The sequence below is a fragment of the Meles meles genome, chromosome 4, assembly GCF_922984935.1.
Source record: "Meles meles chromosome 4, mMelMel3.1 paternal haplotype, whole genome shotgun sequence".
Taxonomy (NCBI): Eukaryota; Metazoa; Chordata; class Mammalia; order Carnivora; family Mustelidae; genus Meles; species Meles meles.
The window spans coordinates 120,871,951-120,896,380 of NC_060069.1; the positions used below are offsets into that span (position 1 = coordinate 120,871,951).

The following is a 24,430-nucleotide window of genomic DNA, read 5'->3' on the forward strand; positions in this document are numbered from 1 at the left end:
TGGTTCCCTTAGTCATTAGAGAGAGGATAACCTCTGACAATTCACAGCAGAAATTATGTGAATAAAACAGACTTCTGTTGTGTTAAGCTACTTGTATTCATGATAGCTTAGGCTAGCTAGCATTAATTTCCCTCCTCTCATTTAATTACTCATATGACTAAAAATTTTAGAGATAGAAAAAGGCTTGGACATTGTTAGAATAGAATTCTAATTTCACTTATAGGATGTTTTTATCAACCACTTGTCTTAGTTTCATTCTTAGGCTGGTATCCCTCATAGCTACAAAGTAGCTATGAGCAGTTCCAGATCTCACATCTGCATATCTATTTTTAAAAAAGCCATGAAATATACTAATGAGGTCTCAAATATTTGTTAGATTTTTACTCTGTCTTCTTCAAAATGTTCATAATGATTTAATAGCACATTTAGTGGAGTCATAAAGCTTGTCAATAAAGTCAGTATATTAGATTACACAAACAAGGTTCAAAATGTTAACAATGAGTGTAAATAACAGTTTAAGTCCAATGAGATTAATGTTTCTTAAATAGAAATTTTAAAACCAGTATCTAAGATATACTTCCTAAGCACCTGGACTTGGATTTAAAAGGAGTAATCGTGTATCTAAAGGACAAGGATTGATAAAAATGTGTAGTAGCTCCTGTAAAATTATTAGAGGGTTTTAGTTAATAGGAGACACAATCAATCAACAGTGTGATGAGGTCATCCAACAAGACAGAATTTTAAATTTTCAAATGGACATTAAAAAAAAAAAAGAAAACCTACAATGATAGAGTAAAAAAATCACATTTTAATTTGTATAAATGAGACTACTCTTAGAACCTATGGAAAATTATGTGACTCGCAGTTTAAGAGGAATACTGAAAAATCAGAATCTATCCAAAAGAAAAGAACAAATTAATAAAGGAACTCAAAGCTACATCAATTTTGGAGTAATTGAAGAAATTGTGGATGCTTAGTCATGAGAAAGAGGTTTAAGAAGAATGTGTTTACTGTTGTCAGATTGAAGTGCTGTCATACTGAAAAATGGACAACTCGTTTAGAGAGAATCACTACAATAAAATGAACTACAGAGACACAAATATCAACACTACACCAAGAAGGCTTTTCTAACTGTCATAGATACAAATGAAAGAGGCTGCCTCAGGGCAGAAAGCTTTCTCATCACTAGGGTGAGTTCAAGCAGAATTAGGACTTTTACTTGTCAGAGATGATACAGAAAAGATGCGAGCATGTGATGATAGTTGAATAAGATAATTTTTATAATCCCATTAATGTCAATGTTTCTAGGATAATATGAAATAAGCTAGATTTCACTACTCTGTAGAAGTAGTCTATTTTAATGCTCCATTCCCTAAAGATGCTGCAATTCTACCACATAGTTTCAGAGAAAAAGAAAGAAAATGTCAACTTTAAATGATCTCGGGTTTTCTAGTTCATGAGAGATTTCATAAATTTTGTGATTCCTAAGGACACAAAGAACATGCATTATTTCCACTAAGAAAAACTTTCAAGTAAGTTAGTATCAACTCATGAAATGCCATGTTCTGCTCATTAACTGCCATGACAATTTGGTTAAAATGCAGTGTTTATTAAGAACTTTATATCATTTGTTTAAGGCTAGAGTGTCTCCAAAGTCATTCACTCTGTCACAGAGAAAGATAAAACCAAGGAGTGAATAATCTTTACTTCAGCAGTGCATTCACCTTGCAAAGTCACAGGCCATTGTCTGATTTTCCAGCTATGACCAACCAGTTTGGAATGGATTTTCTTTCTTTTTCTTTTTTAAAAGATTGTGTTTTTTATTTGTCAGTGAGAAAGAGAGCACACAAGCAGGGGCAGCAGCAGACAGAGGAAGAAGCAGTCTCCCAGCTAAGCAAGGAGCCAGACATAGGACTCCATCCAAGAAAGGACCATGACCTGAGCCAAAGGCAGACACTGAACCTACTGAGCCACCCAGGTGTCCCTGGAATGGATTTTCCACAGCACTTCTCCCTTAGCCTCAACAAACTAACCAAACCAAACCAAACCAACCAGACAAAAACCATAGTATCAGTTTGTGGCATTATACTTCTTTCCTCTAGGATGAAGCCACCAAGCACTAAAGGTCAGATTCTTAGATAAAGTTTTAGATAGCAGGACTAAATAAAAATGCACATTTCACCAATGGAAAATTATCTAATTGGAATAAACGAACAAAAAGTAACTCATCACACATATTTCCTACACCAAGAAGTATCTATAGAAAGTCCTTTACCTAATTGTTTGTACCTCTTTAGAGATCTTTAAAATCCACCAGTGGTATTCTGGAGAAAGTTCAAGTCCATAAATGTGAATGAGAGAACTTCCCTAAAAATCTGCCTACCACCAAGTTTTTTCAAAGGTACACTGTTTTTATAAAGTTAAATCTGCCTCTTGTTAATACTTCTGTAGAATGTCCAAAAGACATTATTCTCTGGAAGCCTTCTAACAGCCTATGTGAAGTAAATGGATAGATCTTAGCTCTCTAAACAACCCTACTGATAATTCTGAAGGAAGATTTAAAGACTTCACATTTTACAACAAGTGAATTATTTGAGTCATTTATAACAAGTTCTCTTTGCTTTTAACAGGACTGATTTAAGAAGCAAAAAAAAAAAAAAAAGAGAGAGAGAGGCAAGAAGAAAGAGAGAGAAAAAGAAAGAAAAAGAAAGAAAGAAGAGAAGAAAGAAAAAGAAAAGGAAGGCAGGCTATTCCCCCAGGGGAATTATCCGCATTTCAAAAACAATTTACTGGAGACTTTATGAAGTTAAAGGGAATATTCAGGAACTATGCCTTGGGAAGAACAATAGATGAGAACTTTGGCTTTCAAAGAGGAGACATATATTTGGAATTAGACTATGAAGTACATTAAATTACTTCCCAAATTCCTAAAAAGGAATGCTGATTCTATTTTTTTTAAGTCGCTTCAACTTTTGGTTGAGTTACATTGTTAAATATTTATGTTGAGACATTTTTCAATAAGTAGTTTTATAAAAGTAGGGGAAAATCCATATATTTGACAACTTAATAATGTGGACATTTGTAAATTTCATGTTCATTTAGCTAATATCTATCTAGGGTTTTGCTTTTTTTTGTTTTTCAGTAATATTATTCATAAGGGTAACAACAAAAATGCCATCTACATTACACAAGACTCAGTCCTAGTATATCTGATACTTAGTCCCTCCACATCAACTTGAGTCTGCCGTGGGTGGGTCTAGGAATTTAGTGCCTCAAAGCCAACATGTAATGGAAGAAAATGGATCTGTGCTGAGTGGGACCTTTCAGAAGCCCTTGAAGGGCTCTTGGCGTGGCTAAAGTGAAAGCCACTACCCTAAATTCAAGCAATTGATTCCTGTAGAGGAATTAAGAATTTTTCCCAAAGAAGCCACAACTTAGATTTGTGGGTAAAATTTCTCAATTTTGAAATGTTAGAATCTACCTGAAGATTGTCAGAACACTATGTGGACCAATATTAAGAGAATTCAACACAACACTTTCAGCAGAAGGAAATCTAACTGCAGTCCACAGCTAGGGTTTGTACCTCTGGAGAATGCTTGGGACATTAAGAAGAGGGACTCGCAGCTATCAATCTCAGTCCCCTCTTCACATTCTTCCCCCCTTCCAGTCCATAATTCTTCAAGTACTATCTCTCTTTCCTTCCTTCCCAATTCACCTCAGTATGTTCTTCTTCCTTTAGGAAAAGCCTGAAGAACTTGAAGAACATCATGAGAAGCTAATAGAAAACCAAATTTGAGCTATTTAAATAGGCATTAGAATACACAGTTACACTTTTTCTTTTTTTGCAAAGATTTTTTTTTTTAAGATTTTATTTATTTATTTGAGAGAGAGAGAGTGAGAGAGAGCAGAAGGTCAGAGAGAGAAGCAGACTCCCCGCACAGCTGGGAGCTTAATGCAGGACTCGATCCTGGGGCTCCAGGACTACGACCTGAGCCGAAGGCAGTGGCCTAACCAACTGAGCCACCCAGGCGCCCTATTTTTATTTTTTTTAAAGATGTTATTTACTTGAGAGAGAGCACAAGCAGGGGAGGGACAGAGGGAAAGGGAGAAGCAGTCTCCCTGCTGAGCAGGAGTCCAGGTCAGACTCCATCACAGGTGGGATCATAAACTGAACCAAAGACAGATGCTTAACTGACTGAGCCACCCAGGCATCCCAAAGTTTTGTTTATTTGAGAGAGAGAAAGAGCATGTGCACACTCAGGCTCAGGGAGGGAGAAGTGAGGGTTAGAGGGAGGAGAGAGAGAGAGAGACAATCTCAAGTAGACTCCCCACTGAGCACAGAGCCCAAGTGGGGACTCAATCTCAGGACCCTCAGATCACAACCTAAGTTGAAACCAAGAGACTGACACTCAACCAACTGTGCTACCCAGGTGCCCCCAAAATTACTCCTTTTCTCCTTAGAAAAGGTGTTTTTATGGTGTTCCTCCCTGGGCCTACATGGAACCTTAACTGTTAGGCATAACCTTCAGTTGTATAAGCACAAATGTCCAGAAAAACTTTCAGGATGATTAAAACCATTTAGTAGACCTTGACTTTTTTTTTTTCTTTTGAAGATTTTATTTATTTATTTGACAGACAGAGATCACAAGTATGCAGAGCGGCAGGTGAGGGGGGGGGAAGCAGGCTCTCTGCTGAGAAGAAAGCTGGATGTGGGACTCGATCCCAGGACCCTGAGATCATGACCTGAGACAATGGCAGAGGCCTTAACCCACTGAGCCACCCAGGCACCCTAGTAGACCTTGACTTTTATATTGATAAATGAATCTTCATATTCCATGCTTGCTCTTCAAAATGATATTGGACAGATTTTAGCTTAGGCAACACCAAAAGGGTTGACCCACTCTAGTAAGAATGTATTCCTGTTGGTTTTCAACTCAGTTTGCAAACAAGCATCATAAGACATAGGGAAAATAAGGAACAACTTCCCTGTACCACTTTAACAACTTAGTAAAGCATGCTTGAAGGTTTAGTTGTTAATGAAGCCCCCAGAACAGTGAAAACTGATAGCAAAAGACCAAAGCCGGGGGGTTGCTGTCTTTTCTTTTATCACACCAGAGAAAGGCCTTGATTATAATGCTTGTTAAGCCAGTTACTCTCCTCCATGTCTACTACAGGAATTATGGTAGTCCTAATTTTAACATATTACACATGGTTACATAATAGTTGCACAAATGAGAATGATATCATTTTTTTAAATATTAAAAATTAAATTAATGAAATATATAACAAGGACTAACAGAGTTTAGAAAAAGAAACAATTTTATTAGCTAGAGTGATCAAAAAAAAAAAAAGTTTTGTATGCAAGAGGGAACTCAAACTAGAACAGGAGAGAAAGTCCTCTCTTACTTATAAAGAGAACTCCATTACCCATTCAGAGAATTGCATGAATTGGCTGTTTGGTTGGGAGATGTAGCTTAGGGGAGTGGAGAGATTTGTAAAGGAGTATAATAAAAGTTTAGGCTGAAATAATGGACCCAGGATCAGTGTGAGAGTTTTGAATGCCAAATTTCAGGCTAAAAAGTTCAAAGTTTATTTAGGCTTTATAAAGTTTAGCCACCAGGACTTTCTCTAAAGAACTGGAAACAATGACGATTAAATTTACATTTTTAGAAAATATATGGTGAGCCATTTATCAGAGAGAGAATTTGAAATTTATTTCTCAAACTGATTTGGCAAAAGCACACATCATTTGACCTTTAATGCAGACTGGAAGTCCATCTGCTCAGGGCAGCCCACCCAAAAGGGCATAGTGAATACCACTGCTCCTTGGCACATCTGTGCCTTTTGAATCACTGTTAAAGAAAAAAAAAAAAAGTATACTCACAACTGTAAAGCCCTATAAGGCAACATAAAAGACATCTTAGAAAAAATATACTCCACATTTTTAATTAAATTCCATTTAACACATCAGACGTCTTGTTTTTCAATGTAAAGAATTTTACATTTCAATGTAAGAATTTAATTTCTTAAATTCACGAAAGGAAAAAAATATATATATATTAACCTGACAGGTTTGGGAAGGAAAATAGTCTACCCAAAAGCATACAATAAAGATTAAATTCTAGGGGCGCCTGGGTGGCTCGGTGGGTTAAGGCCTCTGCCTTCAGCTCAGGTCATGTTCTCAGGGTCCCGGGATCGAGCCCCGTATCAGGCTCAACTCAACATCAGGTTCTGCTCAACATGGAGCCTGCTTCACTTCCTCTCTCTCTGCCTGCCTCTCTGTCTACTTGTGATCTCTGTCTGTTAAGTAAATGAATAAAATCTTAAAAAAAAAAAGATTAAATTCTAATATAGGAATTATTATTGCTTGTCTGAGGAAATGCTCCTTATTCTTTGGTATCTATAAATCTATACCCAGAATTTATACGCGTATACACAAACTGGACACATATACATCTGGACAATACAGGTGGTCTCATACTACAGATTTTGACAAAAAAGTAGTACTGGACACAAAAATAATAGATATTGGGCGCCTGGGTGGCTCAGTGGGTTAAAGCCTCTGCCTTCGGCTCAGGTCATGATCTCAGGGTCCTGGGATCATCCAGCTCTCTGCTCAGCAGGGAGCCTGCTTCCCTTCTTCTCTCTCTGCCTGCCTCTCTGCCTACTTGTGATCTCTCTCTGTCAAATAAATAAATAAAATCTTAAAAAATAATAGACACTCACACAGGGATGGTGAAGAGAAAGTTAGAAAGCTCCCTTCTACCCACACATGCGTACATTCTCCCCTTTAAAGGAGATGCAGGCCGCGGCAGCTGCTTTCTCTTCATGCGGAGATGATTGTTTGGATTTACACGGAAGAGATTTCTCTTTTAAATCTGTGGCACATGTCAAGCTACATGTATCTTATTTTTGAAAGCAATGTTTTATGGATTTGCATACATATACCCTGCTGATGTACCTCCATTTGTTTGAGGTTATTTGGAGATCGAATTAGAATGTTGGTCCCTATTATTTGCTCAGTTCTTAGAACATCATCCACAGGGGAACATGCGATCTCTGCAGACTGTATGTTTCCTGCCATCTGCCTGTCACTTTATACTTGCTAGTTAAACACTCTTTATATTTTCGTGCTGAATCTTGATCCTGTTCTTAAATTGATCACACTAAACTTCTAGAAACCAGACACAGGGTGCTTACTGAGGGTTCCAGGTTGGTTTCTCCTGTTTCCAGACTAATGCTTCTTCCCAACTAAATTTCCTAGTCAGCTTTTGGGAAGTAAATCCTAAAACCATTAATAATGGAAATTGAGTTGCTGTTTACTTTTATTAGCTTGAAACACTATGATTTGAGAGTTAAGGAATTACATTTATATAGGCTGACACACTCTGGAAAAGTAACTTAACATTCTGAACCTTGGGCTACCTAAATAAGGATTATAGTAATAGACTGTCTGGATTCACAGAGTTACTCTTAGAAGTAAATGAGATATTGTATGTAGAGTACCTGGCACAGAATAGGGACATATTATTATTAATTAATTAGCTAAAAATAGATATTAATAGATGTAAAAGCAACATACCAAAATATAAAAAATAGATTCTTTAGAATGAAGTTATTTAACATAATGTAATAACAGTTCGAACATTTCCTAAAGGATAGTCCCCAATCAGTTCATGTAGCAATTTAATAAAATTTGAACCCGATCCATCTTCCTTCAAGAAGGACAACTTCACCAGCTATAAGGTAGAAAGTATCTACTTGGTAAATATTTACTAAGCTATTACCTTTTGCTTAGCTTTATGTGGGAGAATTATCAGCAATATCTCCTTTCTTTAAAAATGTATATAATTTATTTTGATATGTACCCATAAAATTGAACAGCAGATGACAAATGAAGAGAATATTTCAAAGGAAGGAGAGGAGAGAGGAAATTTACAACATAAATAAAGGAAAACATGCTTTAGGAATACTGAGCCGACCAGCACAATTGAAGGTTTGTCAAGGTTGAGGCTAGCTACACCCAGGGAACTTAAAGATAAAGATTAAGGGTCTGGACTTTATACTGTAAGAAACAGAGTACTACTAAAGATCCAAAGCTGAAGAGTGATGAACTCAATCTGACTTTTAGGAAGATTGATCTGCTGGTGATGCCAAGATGCAGCGAAGTGAGGAAAGACTAAAGACATGGAAATCAGATGGAAAACCAGTTTGTTCGCCGGAGGAAGATATCATAAGGAATGAAAAAGGTTAGTGTCCATCAAAATGAAGCTTTCAGAAGGATTATTTTGAAAAATCAATAACCTTAATAACTAGTTAGATGTGAAGGGAAAGAAAGAAATCATGCATGCTTATTACTGTCTTAAGGTGCCACCTGAATAAGTCAATTCAGATGTGATGACCCCCGATGGAAGTTATTAGTAAAAGCTAGTTCTTAATCCAGCATGTGCTATATGTCAGATACTCTTGTCACATATATGAAATCACTGAGGACTCACGATGATGCTCTAAGTATTATTATAACATATCTTAGTTAAAACCTAAGCTAGAGATAGAGGTTAAACGAAAACAGCAAAGCCACACACCAAGTAGGTAACAATGCCAGATTTAAGCCCAGATGGTCGGTCTCCAGGGCACATACCTTTACCCACCACACATCCTGTCCCTTGATATTTTTATAGGAAAGACAACACATTGCTCTTATCAGGTGTGATCCTCACAAAAACTACTTCCTCCAGAGACTTTTAGAAGATTGAAACCATATTCCTTCACTCGAAGTCTCTGCCTCAAAACTCAGTACCAAAAATCATATTCCATGAAATAAGATCAGTCAGAAATTGTATTTTATCCCTATCTTTGTCTTAAGATCTAGTTAAAGCCAAGGGGATGAAAAGCTGCCAATACTGTTATTGGAGACAGTAGTCTACAACTGACAGCATAATTACAGGAAGTTAGACATGTCAGATTTCATGAGTGGTCTTAAACAGAAGACTCTCATGTAAAGACCTTTATTTTTTCCATATTTTATACCACAGTGTTGACTTTTATAATTTACTGTGTTTCAAAAAATAACGAGAGATTTAAAATTTGGGAATTACCAGCACTTTCTAGTAAAAAGACAGTACTCCTGGCTGCAGAGATTGGAACTGCTACACCCCTGTTGGGGGAGGAGGTGGCCATATGGCGTTTCATCTTATCACAGTATTATGCAAATGGGATCTGATTTCAACCTGGGCTCCAGGTTGTAATCCACATTGCCTAGTTTAGAATGTTCTTCATTCACCTTTGAATAGAACAGTTATGGCTTATAGTGCAAAGATGCAAGACAGAATAAATTAAAGATGGAGTTGAAGTGACATGCAGAAATAAAGCAGGCAATCAGTATTTTTTCAAGAATACTGAAAAACCATTTTGTGATCAAAATTGTAAATAACATCTATTCAATGCATACAATGTTTTACACACATGTACATGCACACACATACATATGCATTCCTATTTAATTCTCATAACATCTCTATGAAGTAGCTACTATTTTTTTTTAAGATTTTATTTATTTGACAGAAATTACAAGTAGGCAGAGAGGCAGGCAGAGAAAGAGAGAGGAGGAAGCAGGCTCCCTGCTGAGCAGAGAGCCTGATGCGGGGCTCGATCCCAGGACCCTGGGATCACGACCTGAGCCGAAGGCAGAGGCTTTAACCCACTGAGCCACCCAGGCGCCCCAGTAGCTACTATTATTATCACCATTTTATAGATAAGGAAACTGAGACATAGAAATATTAAGTAACTTTGCAAAGTCATGAATTTTTTAAGTGGCAGAGTCAGGATGTACATCTAGGCAATTTGGCTTCAAAGTAGAAGCTCTTAACCTCTCTACGTAACCCTTTATTAGTGCATATCGGAGCAAAGCTTGCTTTTAAAGTATAGTCCCAGAGTTTTCACAAAGTACTCTTTGGACATTTGCAAATGAAGACTCAGAAATATCTGCCATTAGTATTAAGGGCTCTGAAAGAAGACATTGGAGGCCAGAACACTGAGATAAGATTTGAAAAACACACAACAAAACCGATATTGGAACTGGGGCAATGTGATAAGAAGGAAACCAAAAGGGCCCAGAATTCAGACTGCCCTCCTAATCACATGGATTTAGAATAATTACCTAAAGCTAGTGAGGCAAAAATAGAAATTTCCATTCCAGGATTTGGGGAAGGCATTCTCAATGAATCATTTTTAGTATTCCTGAATTCCCAGGTAAAAGAAAGAATCCTTGTAGAAACCAAGGGTATTTAAAGATCCCTTACAGAAATCTCTACTGACATGAATTAAGACTGTCTAGGTCAACTAAAGAATACACAAATAAATGAGTTAAAGATGTGATTTTATTCTAACTATGGAACAGGGCAGAGCACTAATCTTTGCACAGTTCTTATTCTATAGGAATAGAAATTGGTCAATGTTCCATGCAGACATCAACTATTTACTTTTGGACACATTTGAACTGAGACCAAGCCCACCTGGCAGAGTCTAGTTTTTAACATTTTAAACTGGAAATTGAGGGCTTGGTACTCATCTGTATCTTCTTGGGAGAAACTGGAATTTGTCTTTAGAGTAGACTTTCCTCTGCACTAAGAAGGATGCTTTGGGCGGTCTTACAGGTTGTGGAGACACATCAGTGAGAAGTTACATCGAAGCTTAGTTAGCAAAGCTTCAAAATACTAAACTATGAAAGAGAGAAACAATATTAGTTTGGGATATACATGTTTTGACTTTCCTGAGATCAGATTATTAGTTCGTCAGGTAGAACTGACCCTCCCTCTACTTCATACTGAAGAACAAACTTTGAGAAGGGCTTGACTGGACAACCAGTCCTAGACATTTGGTATCCTCCATGTGCTGTTATTTAAGATTTAATAGACCAGAATACCAAAAACCTACCCTCAGCTATTGTGACTACCGTGTACCAGCCACATGTCTAGTGCTGGAATGGAGATTTCCTTCTGAAGGGAGGGAGTGGATGTTCTCACTCTCCATCGTGTTGGAACGTGTTTAATCCTGAGACAAGACTTTAAGCAATGTATGACATCAAAGAACACCTCTTTTTTCTTGAGTTGGGAGGACAGGAGTACAGAGGCCGAAGACAGGGATGGGACCAGGGCAGGTGAGATATAGAAATGGTGTTGAAGAATCTCATTGGTGTGGGGCAAGTGGGTGAGCTTGCGCTATCCAGAGGCGTACCTGGGGTAACCTGGGAATTCAGATTTTGAATCTGAAGTCTGAGAGTTCTAAAATTAAAAAGCACAAGTAAGCAGCAGCTTAAATTTGTACTTGTGACATTTAGTAATGTCTTATAAAAACTTGCAGCCTGGTCTTGTGCTTTGGAGAATAAGAAAGAATTCTTTTTTTCCTCCCAGAGGCCAGATAGGCAGTGTCAGTGGAACTCACCATTAGGAGATGATTATGCTGACAGAGCAGCCATAGTTAAGGCCGAAGAGGTGACAGCAGGGACCAGAATGAGGAGAGTGGAACAGAAGAACTGGGGGAAGTTATGACTGTTCACAGGTTTCTGTGAAAAATCACAAAAACGGCTAGAACACTCTTGGAGGGACGTAACTTTGTTATTTACTCTGGTGCTTGTAATGGAAGAATTTAATATAAACATAAAATTATATTTTTCATTAGAGATATGTGAAGTCAGTTTATACCAATGGTGATGTTAATGATGATAACAGAGGTGGTGGGGTGGTAGGGATGTGGGGAACAAAGGCAGAAGGAAGTGCAGATAAAATTAAATGTCTTTATAACCTGCAGCTCACTGACAGATACCTGAGGCAGGTAGGACATTCCTCCAGAAGCCAACTGCCTTAATGCTAATGCCTTGCTAGAAGGAAGAGCAACCTTCTATTGCAGGGCCTCTAGGATCCTGTGAGTCTTTAGCATATGAAAGCCCTTTTGGAAACTTCCCTTTTTCTTTACTTTCCGCCAACTCCAAAATGTGTAATCAGCGGCTCCTCAACACCCCAGGGCAGCCCTTTGTGCCCAAAGTCCTGTCCCAATACAATAAACCCACATTTTTACACCAAAGTCTTCTCAAGAATTCTTCCTTGGCCATTGGCTCCAAACCCCAACATTTCCTACATCAGTATTAAAAAAGATTCCAGACTTCACCAAGTTAGAAGCTCACCTTCTCCTTTAATGTTCGAATTATGACAGTTTCGTCTTCAACCAGATTTCCAATATTTTAATAGATTGCAATCTATAAGTGTTTGAGAATATATCAAAGGAACACCTAGGCGTTCTTCAGATTTACCCTGCTTTTTACAAATCATATTGGCCAGATGTCAGCCTTAGGATAACTACTACCCCTTCCATAATCCACCTCCTGTTTTCTTGAGACTGGGGACCCACAAACAGATGTTACTTTCCCTGTAACACATTTTTCCCTCACACACTGGCACCAGCCCTTCTTTGATTCTCCAGAGTAACTGGTGACCAAGCTACAACCCATGTAAGGATTTTCCTGAGATTTGGTAATAAGACAAAAGAATTACAAAGCTGAGAGCTCAAACCTGTGCCCTAACTGTGATATCCTCAGAGCTTCAGACTTATCCCTCCATTAGGCATTTATTTCTTCCTGTGTGGCATTCCCCCTATGACCTATGTCATCATATGTATCTTTTTTTTTTTAAGATTTTATTTATTTATTTGACAGACAGAGATCACAAGTAGGCAGAGAGGCAGGTAGAGAGAGAAGAGGAAGCAGGCTCCCCCCTGAGCAGAGAGCCTGATGTGGGGCTCGATCCCAGGACCCTGAGATCATGACCTGAGTTGAAGGCAGAGGCTTTAACCCACTGAGCCACCCAGGTGCTCCTCATCGTATGTATCTTCCCTAGGGTTAGTGCACAGAAGTATGTCTCTCCCTCCTTGGGACCCAAGCCCCAGCTACCTGACTCCTGGAAGAAGGAAACAACATCCTCTGCTACCTCATTCTAAGGCTTGTAGGTCATGCATTTCTACCCTAGGCTAAGCTTCTTCCCTGAAATGTGTATTTCTCCCTACCTGTAAACTGTAAGGATTGACTTTGCCTAAAGTTGCTATGAGGGCAATTCATCAGAATCTAACATTCTTATATTGTTTCCCTAGCCAGGATACTTCATTCTTAACTACCATCTCAAAGAGTACTTTGACAGTCCAAAATAAACTGCAGAATCTCAAACTGTGCCCTTTAAGGGTCGAATTACATGATGGGAATATATGTCCCCATATCCTGGCTGCCATCTTTAGGTCTCCACTTCTGACAATGCTATGAGATGGGTTCCATTATTATACCTGTAGATATAGACAGGTTATATAGCTTGCCCAAAGTCAAACAGTAAATGAGAAATCTGTGATTCATGCCTGGGTAGAATGACTTCAGAACCTTCTCTCTCAACCACTATTCCAAAACTGCTTTCAAAAAGAATTCTTCAAGATGATGCAGTCTAAACATCTATTTAGAAAAGAAATATTTCTTCCCAGAAGAAACAGTCCATAGATATTGAACTCTGAACATAAAGATAAACTTTTATTTTATTATTGCAGAGTAGTGACCATTTTTATTTTTTAAAATGTGACTTTTGCTTTACTTTTAGCCATAGAGGGATTTTTTTTTTTACCAAAACAAAGGAGCAGTCTTCCCCCATACTTGAGCTCAATCTTCCAACACTAGAGAGATAGAAAAACTGCTTGTGGCTTTAAAATGGAAGTCCGTCCCACTTACAAATGATAATATATGCCATTTATCAAGTAGCCAATCACTGAGCCCTATTTCTAAATATATATGTTTATGTGTGTGTGTATGTGTGCTAAAAAGAAAAAAAAATTGGAAGGCATTTACTCTTATCCACATTCCACCCATGAGATATAGAAATATACAGAGGACATGACGACCTTGAGATTAGTTAGGAGCTCAGTGGATCTGGAAACCAAATCTTCTGATTCTTAATTGAGTGCTCTTCCACTACCATCCAACAGCCTTTGAGCTATACAGAATAACTCCTAATTCTTTTAGACTCATTAAATGGCTTGGGTGGAAAACTAATCACGAAGGCACACTTTGTGAGGTATCCTGAGACGCAGGCACACCCTCACTCAGTAGGCTTTCAGCGGGAATGTTAGGGATGTACCATCAATGTCTCACTTTGCAAAATGCTGGAATAGATGGCATCCTGGTTTTCATGCCTATCATTCTCCACCCAGGCAAGTGAAACTCATTAGCCTCTTTTAAGGAAAATCTTAGCCTGTCAGGATGGATAAAATGAGTACAAGAGCACAAGAGCACTGGGTCTTTCACTTCGATTTCCCCAGCACCAGCTATCAGACTTGCCAAATCCTATCTTCACGTATATGAAACAGAGAAAATGCCAGCCGCTTCAATTGCACAGGTTTGCTTGGGGGCATAAATGAGATAAAATGCAAAAGCGTACCGACAAACATGAAGTGCTTTATAAGCAAAACTTCTTTTCTAGATACATCACTGTAAGAGAACCCAAATGGGGTAAATTGCAAAATAAAATAGAATGTCATTTCACATCATTATCCTAAAAATGGGATATAGCTATCATTTAACACAGGAACCTGATGTATTCTTAGGAAGAAAAAAATGTTTCTAAAGTTGGAATTTAGTACAGGTTACTATTTGTTCCACTGATTTCCATTATGCATTTTTAAAATTACTTTATGTCATGAAATATATGGGGGAATGTGTTGTGTATGTATGTATATGTATGTATGTATAATGTATATACATACATATGTATACATATACCCATATATTTCATATATATATATAGAGAGAGAGAGAGAGAGAGTTATTCAAGGTTGTTTTAGAAATAAGGCTTAAAAATAATACACAAATGTTGACACTGTTTATCTTCAAAAAGTGGAATTATAAATTTGGGGGATAGTGCTAAGAAGTTATTCCACATTTTTGTCAAAAATTCTGCATTATCTGTGAAATTATAAGAAAATGTATTTTATAATACTTCTCTGCTACAGGAGAACTCCTAAAGTATTAGGTATAAAAATATGATTGCAAAATTAATGGCAGAAAAATAATAAGGTAAATGAGAGCAGTGATTAGAAGCTTAACTCTATTGGTAGCCAAAAATACAGTTCAGTGACTTAAAATAAAAGAATTATTCCTTGTGATATATCTACGATAGGTTGCTCCTATGATATATGGAATAACAGCTCCATGTCACTCTCATTTAGAGACCTGGGCTCCATCATAGGGAACCTCACTGGATACCAAGACAGAAGAAAAGGGGATAAGCATACAATTGCAGGAGATGTGACACATGTCATTTTTGTTCACATTTTACTGGCCAAAGCAAATTACAGGGTGATTAAGCACTTAGTTCTATCACACACAGTTCTTTTTCAGTGAATATGGGGGAAAAAGAGAGAGAAAACTGTCCTTGTCCAAAGACTTGTCCCTTAGGCATTTTATTTATATTTTTCACAAAAAGTAGAACACAATTCTCAAATTTATGATCTATGAACCACTTAAGAAATGTGTAACCAACTGATTTTAGAAGCCAATAATAAAATTACTAGCATCCTTCCTCTCTTCCTTCCTTTTAATCAATAAGCACAGACTGATACCTTCTATGCCAGGCTCTAGGAATACAAAGATGAAATGACCTATTATCTTTCCTTATGGTACTTTATGGTCTAGAAGAAATAGAAAACGTCTTTACTCTGTGCAAGAAAATATCCCTGCTTCATGACAGAGCTACAAGTTAAAATCTGACTTAAAAACAATAAAACCTGGCTTTATTCCCTTGGGCAAATTAAAGAATCTCTCTTCCTCCCTTCACAAGGAAAAAAATAGATTGAAATCATCAACATCATCCTCCAACGAATACAAACTACAGAATACCTGAAAGGAATCTCAGTGTCACCAAGAGTCATCATCACTAGAGACAGTGGCTAACTAAGAAGCATATGAAAAGTCCAGAAGAAAGAAATAATAAAGTACACTAACGTTCTGGTCTGGTTATTGCCTATTCTTTGTTTCCCAAAGAAATTACAACTGTAAGGGAGACCCATGCGTACAAACTGTGTGGGTTCTATTTGTCTATGTTTGTTTCCATCGCCCTCCGAAAATATGCTTGCACTGAAGTATATTAGGCCAAGAATTGCTGTTATTTCTCCAAAAGCAAAGATAACAGGTAATAACATTATAAGTGCAAATTCATTTCAAGATATTTGTAATTTGATCTCTCAGTATTACTCACTACAACTTATGAGGTAAAATTTGCACACTGAATTACTGCACCACAAAATATCTGCCCTTGAACTGTACTTCTCTTTGCCCTTCTTACTCGTATGCTGAATGAAAACTCTACTATTAAGATAGAAATCCATCATTTATATTCAGTTTCAATCTCAAATAGGCCAATAAAGATCGCTTACTATGTCATATGGCCAGCCACTTTCCCCACACCGGGTATCTCTTCAGGCAGAACCAGTTTGAATGTTGGTCATGTCAGGGAAACTAACACATTTTTTTTTTTAAATTTATTTGTCAGAGAGAGATCAGAAGTAGACAGAGAGGCAGGCAGGGAGAGAGAGGAGGAAGCAGGCTTGCTGCTGAGCAGAGAGCCCAATGCGGGGCTCGATCTCAGGACCCTGAGATCATGACCTGAGCCGAAGGCAGAGGCTTAACCCACTGAGCCACGCAGGTGCCTCCTTAACACACTTTTTTAATAGCCACATCTGGTATTGTCTTTCTGCTCCGTTAGAGCAGTGAAGCATTAAAGGCAAACTACACACTTAAAGAATACAATTAATACACTGTCTCTCCTCTCTATTCCTCATACATCCTATCAGCGCCTTACCTCATGGGTCCTGTCAATCAGTATTTGTGCTTTCACCACAGGAATACTTTAGTCCATTGGTCTGAGCAGCTACTGGGGTGAGTTTACATTTATAATATATGAGAGACATCTCATCTGTTCTGGATAAGGCAACTTTTGTGTTTCCACTGTGATAACCATGCTCAGATAGCTTCTCCCTATGATCTCGTATAGTGTTGACTAGATTCATCTCTTGGTAACTAAACAGACCAGGTCAAAGTTTTGCAGTTCTGGCCTTAGCAGCCAAAACTCTTGCAGTTAACACCTACAGACTAGCCTACAAATATTTGGAGAACTAAAAATAACAATAGCAACAAATACCCTGTTAGGTTAACTGTATATCCATAGAATTATTAAATTAAAAAGGATCTTGCCTAGACATAGAGATTAGCCAACCCAACCCTGACAGCAGGCAGATACTCCCCAAAACTGTCCTCATATTTATCATCCAAAATACCATTTTTTCACAACAAACTATTGTTCTCTTACAGAAACCAAACTCCTTAAGAAACCGCCACAGCAAATGTTCTTAATAAATTCAGTGATCGTTACTGCAGTCAGTTTAAGAACTGTGTATTATGTCTGTTTTCCTTCTTTCATTTGTAAACTCAGAAAGGAGATAAAGAAGTTTAACTATGTAACAGAGCATTAAAAAACTGGAATAACAAATTTAAAGAAAAAAAACCAGTAACTTTTCTTTTCGAAAATCAACATCTTTAGTGATGTTCCATTTCTTTCATGTGAGGTCTAATTGTCTTCTTCTCCACTGTACCAGAGCAACCCTGATTACTTTTAACACATCTATTTCAATTAAAAGTAGCATTATCTGGTCTAACTGCTGAGAAGAGGGTAAGAAGAACTCATACTCAGATTTTTGTTGCTACTGCTTCTTTTTTTTTTTTTTCTTTAAATGAACTATGTTCTTATCAATGAAGCAACATGGCAAACATAGAGGCCAAAGATGTTTTTCCTCAAAATGGAAACCCAGAGTGTCAAACAAGTTAATCATGTGTCTTTTGAATCATGGGATAGCAGTGAAATTTAACAAGAAGGCAATAAGAGAAGGACATTAAGTGAAGAAAAATAAAGTGGGTTTTTTTTTTTTCCCTGTAGTATTATTAAATGAAATAGCACTGATTCGGTACAAAGCTCCCTATTAAGGAAGATCAAAGCAAACCACTTAGTTTCACTGTGTTCTATGGTCACTGCTTCATAGCCTGGTTAATGTTCCATGATTCCAACCTATGGGCCAGATTTGAGGATTGAACAAGGAAGTTACATCCATATTCATCATGTTTGCAAAATTTACACTAATTTCACATTTTCCTTTTGCTGGGTTAAATGTGCTCATTCATATTGGAGAAAATGTTTTAGAACTCCATATGCATTCAGAAATACCAGACATTTTCCTTAAAAGTATAACAAGTCAACTATACTTGAATAAAGATTATTCTCCTCTCCTACTCTGAATTGATGCCATATATCTAGAGAACAATAAAGTACAAGATTAGTTCTTTTATTACCAATAAAGTTGTAATAGTCATTTATTGTGCACTTAACAAAAACCAGGCTTACGCTTAGTACATGTATTACCTCATTTAATACTCATGATAACTAGATGAAACATTATTATTATCATTCCCATAACCATAGGTACTTTATGAGGTGTAATTTATATTCAATAAACTATACATTTAAAGCATAAAATTTAATAAGTTTTGACTTATGTATATACCTGCAAAATCATCACCAGAATCAAGGTAATGGATATCCATCCATCATTCCCAAAGTTTTCTAGTGTTCATATATACTCCATCTCTCCCTTCACATCTCTCATCACTCCTTTTTCCTCCTATCAGGCAACCACAGATCTTTCCTCACTATAGATTATAATGTGGAGGAACTAGAATTCTCATACACTGCTGATGGGAAAGCAGGTGCAGAATGCAGGAGGAATAATGATTTAAGGTGGACAGAAGAGAAATCAGAAAAATAAGAGAAAAAAAAAAACATCTAGAGTGTGGGAAAGCAGGTTGTTTTTGTTTTCAGGAATGTAAGGTACATTGTAGCCAGTAGATGTTTTGTAAATGCAAACAGGTCTGACTATCATGCAGGGAAAGAGAAGTCTGGTGAAGAGTTTCTGTGGGAATTTCCATTTTTCTGACTGACTCACTTGGCTGGGTTATTCAAACACAGGAGCTTTGTAACTTCTCCCACACAATGGACATGATGCAAAACAGCTCAATGGCAGTCCTGAGCACTTTACGCCTCTTGTGGCCGGAGACAGCAGCACAGGAAACTGTCCTGTGTTGTGTGGTGTGCCTGAGGCAATCAAGAATGTCTGTGATTTCTCAAAGCAGGCTGCCACCCGGCTGAATACAAATAAGACATTTCTAGAAGCTCTGGGAAAAGGACACAGAAACAATGCCTCAGATCAGAGATACTGTCGATACAGCCCTTCCAGCCTGATGAATCTTCCAGTATCAGTTGTTGAAAACACAGTAGTCAGCACCATTTCATTGGTACCTCTGCTATTTAACAGTCTGGCAGCTAGATATCTAATTAATGTCATTTGTTTCATGACAAATTTCTGGTGTTCAGTTTGGTTATAGGTAACAAGGACCAAGAGCTTCTCAGGAAATAAAACTATATCTGTAATTTGTTGAATCATCTTGATTTGGTTTTGTATACTCTCACATACCCTCTCTCTTTCTCTCCCTTCTCCGCACTCCCCCTTCCTCTTTCCCTTCCCATTTCCCCTCCTCTCCATTGCCCCACCCCCGCCCCTCCCAGAAGATAAACAAGTCACAGTACTCATCTAGGTCATGATACTTTGTTACTCAGGCAAAACCGTAGTAAAAAATGTTTTAAATTCTGTCACTAGCAGAGGTCAGAAGGATGACAGAATCAGCTCTGTGGGCCTTTCATTAGGGGCCTTCATTTGGCTCTGCCTAATTATCTTAATTATCCAAATTCCTCCAGGTCAGCACACAGTTCAAAACAGAGCCTAAAATGCTCTTTCCCCAGCTACCAGCGTGTTTACTTTTACCTTTAAACACCAAAGACTACAAATATGACCTTCCACTGACCTGACTGATCCATTTTAAGAGACTTCGAGCAAAACTAACCGAGCAAGGCAACCTCATAGGGCTGCAAGGCCGAGAACTGATAAGCTCGTCAAGCAGCAACAGCCCGTAAGGCAAAAATGTTCCAACAGAGAGCACTTAACAAAGCTTTTCTTGGTGTCTGCAAGACAACCATAGAAATGCCTGTCCAGGGCTCGCCGGAAATAACAGGGACTGGGAAAGGGATGGGTTGGTGATGCTGAGGTGTTGGACAAGTGCAGGCTCCTCCCCTGCAGATGGTCCTTGGGCCACAGGTAGCACGGCCCCATAAGGCACCACATATGAAAAGAATTGAGAGTTTTGCCCATTCTGTCCCCAGCGTTAGTCCCAGGATTCTTTGGCATCTTTGTGCACCCATTCAGTGACCTCTGCTGCCCCTCCAAGGCCACATTGTTTCTCTACATATATATCTCATTCCCATCCATGGTAGCCAGTGCCTGCACTTGGCTACTGTCTTCTCAATTCCTTCAATGTGGTATTCCTTCAATTTCCTATCCCAGCTTGAGCATATGGCCTTAAACACTCATTGTGCTCTGCCTCCTCCTCACTGGCTGGGTCTCAGCATGAACATAACCTTATTCAAGAGAAGATTTCTCTAACTATGGACTCCAAATTAGGTCTTTAGCCCATCGCTATCCCTCATGACTCCCTTGTCTGGTCCTTCTTTGTCATAATTTGACTTTTTCGACTTATTTGTTCACAAACATCCAGGAAAAAAAAATCTATTTTATTCACCAATGAATCAATACCTAGTACAGGGCTTGACCCAGTGTAAATGTTGTTCTTTATAAATAACACTCAACTTTAACAGAGTTCTTTTCATTGAGTGCCTATTATATTTAAAAACTTCCTAATTAATTGCCACCTCCCTCCCCCCCCCCCCCAGTAATCTGAACCACCCAGGCTTCCCTAGCACTGTGCCATGACCTTGGAATAGATCTACTCGTTTAATGACCAACACAGCAATGGAAGTATGTTATATTATACCCATTTTACGGAGAAGAAAACTGAATGAGCAATAGTTATATGATTTTCCCAAGTGTTTAGATATGCCAATGTCCAAATAAGACGTTACGTAAGCATTTCAAGCATTATAGCAGGCCAATAGGATCTCATCATCTCATCATTCTGAGATACAAGCTATGAAAGGACCATCTTAAAGGACACTCTTTTAGTAACTTGATTCTTTAACAAGTTCAGGAAGTACAGAATGATGAAGAGAAACTATCAATGGAGAGGGCCATCCATTTAAGTAAGTATGGGACACAGAAGGCCCTACTGGCCTCTAAGAGAATGTGAGGTATGTGAGTAACAGAATTCTGGAAACATACTACAGAATATTAATGACAATAAAGGATGTCAACTCAGCCTATAACTATACCAGTGTAATATGGTGTTTAAGATTAGGAACTCTAGAACAAGACAGACTTGAATTTTAATCCATGCTCTATTATTGGCTAATTTTGACTCATTTTCCCATCTGTCAAATGAATACAACAATTTCATCTCCCAACATTGGTGTGAAAACTACATTATGTATTTAAATTGGTTAACACAAATGTCTGACACAGATTAAGGATTCAGTAAATATTAATTGTATTATGGTAATTATTATTAATAATTAATAATAATTAATTAGCTTCAGTTGCCACTGTAAGACCAGAAATTTTAGCCCCTGTCCCTGGAAGTGTACATGCTAGATTGTATGTGTTCGTGGGAGGTGAGGACATTCCTTACAAGTATGCTATAGCAGCAGTCTCTCTTCTGGGTGACAAATACTCTATAATAGCATATTGCATCTCTATTTATTTATCAAGATCAAAAAAAAAATCTTTATTCTGAAAAAATATCATCTGATGGTATATACCAAATGTTTCCCATTTACATAAGTGTAGTGGAGTTTATAAGATTATGGACATCAAAAAAAAAAAACCAAAACTTATAATTTCACTTTTATTTTTGTTAGGTGGTTTTAAATATATGCTAGGTACTTCCTTAAGTTCTGTGAAAAAGTTCCAATTTTGTTATATGCTACCTGACAATTGCCTCCCTTGGGGATTCATTTGTTATCATCCTAATTATCACTTTGAAGCATCCTGGACAATTACACTCAGAACAATTTGCTCAACCACACCTTGTTTGGGCTACATTCAGATTTGGCTCTGCTGACTAATATAACGGAATCAGTACATTTGTACCTAAAACAAATTTGCAATTACCTCCACAGGGATTTTTAGAATCACTTCATGTGGTGAGTAGAAACATTAATCTGGGTGCTTAACTACAGCTTGGGTATTAATTGGCACTCAGATAACATATATTGAAGAACATTGCATGGCACGACTTAATATAAAAATAAGTTCTGCCCAATAACTAGCTCTGATGCCTAATGTTTAAACACAGAATGATGCTAATGATTGAAATTCTTATTTGAACCATATTCACTGCATTAAAAATAAGCCTATAAGAGGTCATGAAATTTAGAGCTTTGTTATTAGCCTTAAGAATTGTCTTCATTAAAAAAAAAAAAAGAATTGTCTTCATTATGTAAGAAAACCATAAATAACAGTTTTACTATTACAATGATACTCCAAAAACGTAATTTTATTGCTTTTAAAGAGATTTTAATGTAGATAGGATGACTAAAATCAATGCTTGGATATTTTTAACCCCAGGTACACCTTCTACACAAGATAAGCATTCATAATTTTATGCAATATTCTTTCTTTCCTACAGAAGACTTTATTTTCCTTAGATATTTTGGGTGCATAAAACTAATAAAAAGTAAATTGAGTTCTTTTCAAGGTGTGAAACATAATGTGATTGCCTAAGTAAAGAAAGAATATTAAAAAATGTCAATGAGTGAATCACATTTTCCCAAAATGACTACTGGAGTTAATGCCATTTTAGGTTTGTAATTCATTTACTCAATCACTCATTCATTTGTTTATCATTAATTTAGTGATTGCATATTTATTGATTATGTTCCAGGTGCTATTACAGCCATGGGAAACAAGCATAAACAAAAATTAATTCCTTCGGAGAGCATCCATTCTAGTTGGTTATGGAAGATGGTCAATACACAAAATACATAAGCAAATATAGAGAATCTTCGATGGTGATAACTCCAGTGGAATAAATAAAGCAGGAAAGTGAATGGAAAATGTTGGGAATGGACTTGAAATTTTAAAGAATAAGGTTACAGTAGGTCTTACTGAGTAGGTGACATTTAAAGAAAGACCTAAAGGAGAGAATGGGGTAAATCTTGCAGAAATTTTTGGCCAAAGATAATTTTAGAAGAAGAATATTAAGAATTTATTATTAAGAAAATAAATTTAGAAGAAGAATATCAGAGGTAAGAGAATGGTTGGTGCTTGGGAGGAAAATCAAGAAGGACAACATGGCTGGAGAGTCATTAGAGAGAGAGAAATGAGAGATGGAGATACAGAGGTTCCAGATATCAATCTAGCAAAAGGCTTGAAAACCATTATAAGGACTTTTTCATTAAAGCATTTTTCATAGTGGTCACACCCTATGTCTGAACACAGTTTAATCATCTTCTGTTTCCTATAAAAATGTTCATTTGGTAGTACACTAAAAAGGCTTATGGTTGAACTCCAACTTTAAAAAAAAATTTTGTTATCAACTGATCAGTAATAAAGCTGAAATAGTGTTCGCTTCAGAGCACATATACTAAAATTGGAACAATAAGAGAAGATTAGCATGGCCCCAGGGTAAGGATGACATGCAAATTCGTGAAGTGTTCCAAGGTTAAAAAATAAATAAATAAAAATAATAATGATGATAATAAAGCTGAAATAAACCACAATTTAAAATTAAATGCATTCCAAGGATAGAGAGAATTTTGCTAAAATAATTTGTCTTCAGTTAAATTGTTCAAACTGACAGAAACTGCTAGTGCTTCTCCAATGTCCGTCTTCTCCTTGGCTCATAATAGAACTCCTGCAGGCCTTGTGACTAAGTATTGGCTAGTGGGATGCAAGCAAAAGATACAGGTCCCAATTCTAGGTCCTAAGAGTAAAGAAATGTTGCTATTTTGGCTCTCTCCCCTTTGTGGCTGCCCACAAGTCAATGAGTACTAGAACAGAGATGGAAGTAACACATCAAAATGAGCAAAATTAGGCAATCAGCTGTGACTGCTTATATCTGGTTGGGAATATGACAAAGAGACATAGGTCTATCTTTTTATAGCCTACATTTTGGGATCTTTGGTTGGCACTGTTGCAGAACCTAGACTGGACCCTGGCGGAAGAACCAAGCGGCACTCAGAAACTTTGGAGGTGGCTTCTAGGATAAATATGACTAAGGGATGAAACCATTAAGAAATCCTTTTTGAGTGGTCCAACCTTGACAATATCCTAATTACTGACAAGTGGGATCACTGGC

At 37.4% G+C, this 24,430-nt stretch overlaps 1 non-coding gene across 1 annotated transcript; it reads left to right on the forward strand.

Annotated features, from left to right (window-relative positions):
- The first annotated feature begins 23,693 nt into the window (after positions 1–23,693).
- Positions 23,694–23,798, forward strand: LOC123941061. Its single transcript, XR_006818158.1, has one exon. It is a non-coding gene; the product is annotated as a U6 spliceosomal RNA (small nuclear RNA).
- Positions 23,799–24,430: the final 632 nt, after the last annotated feature.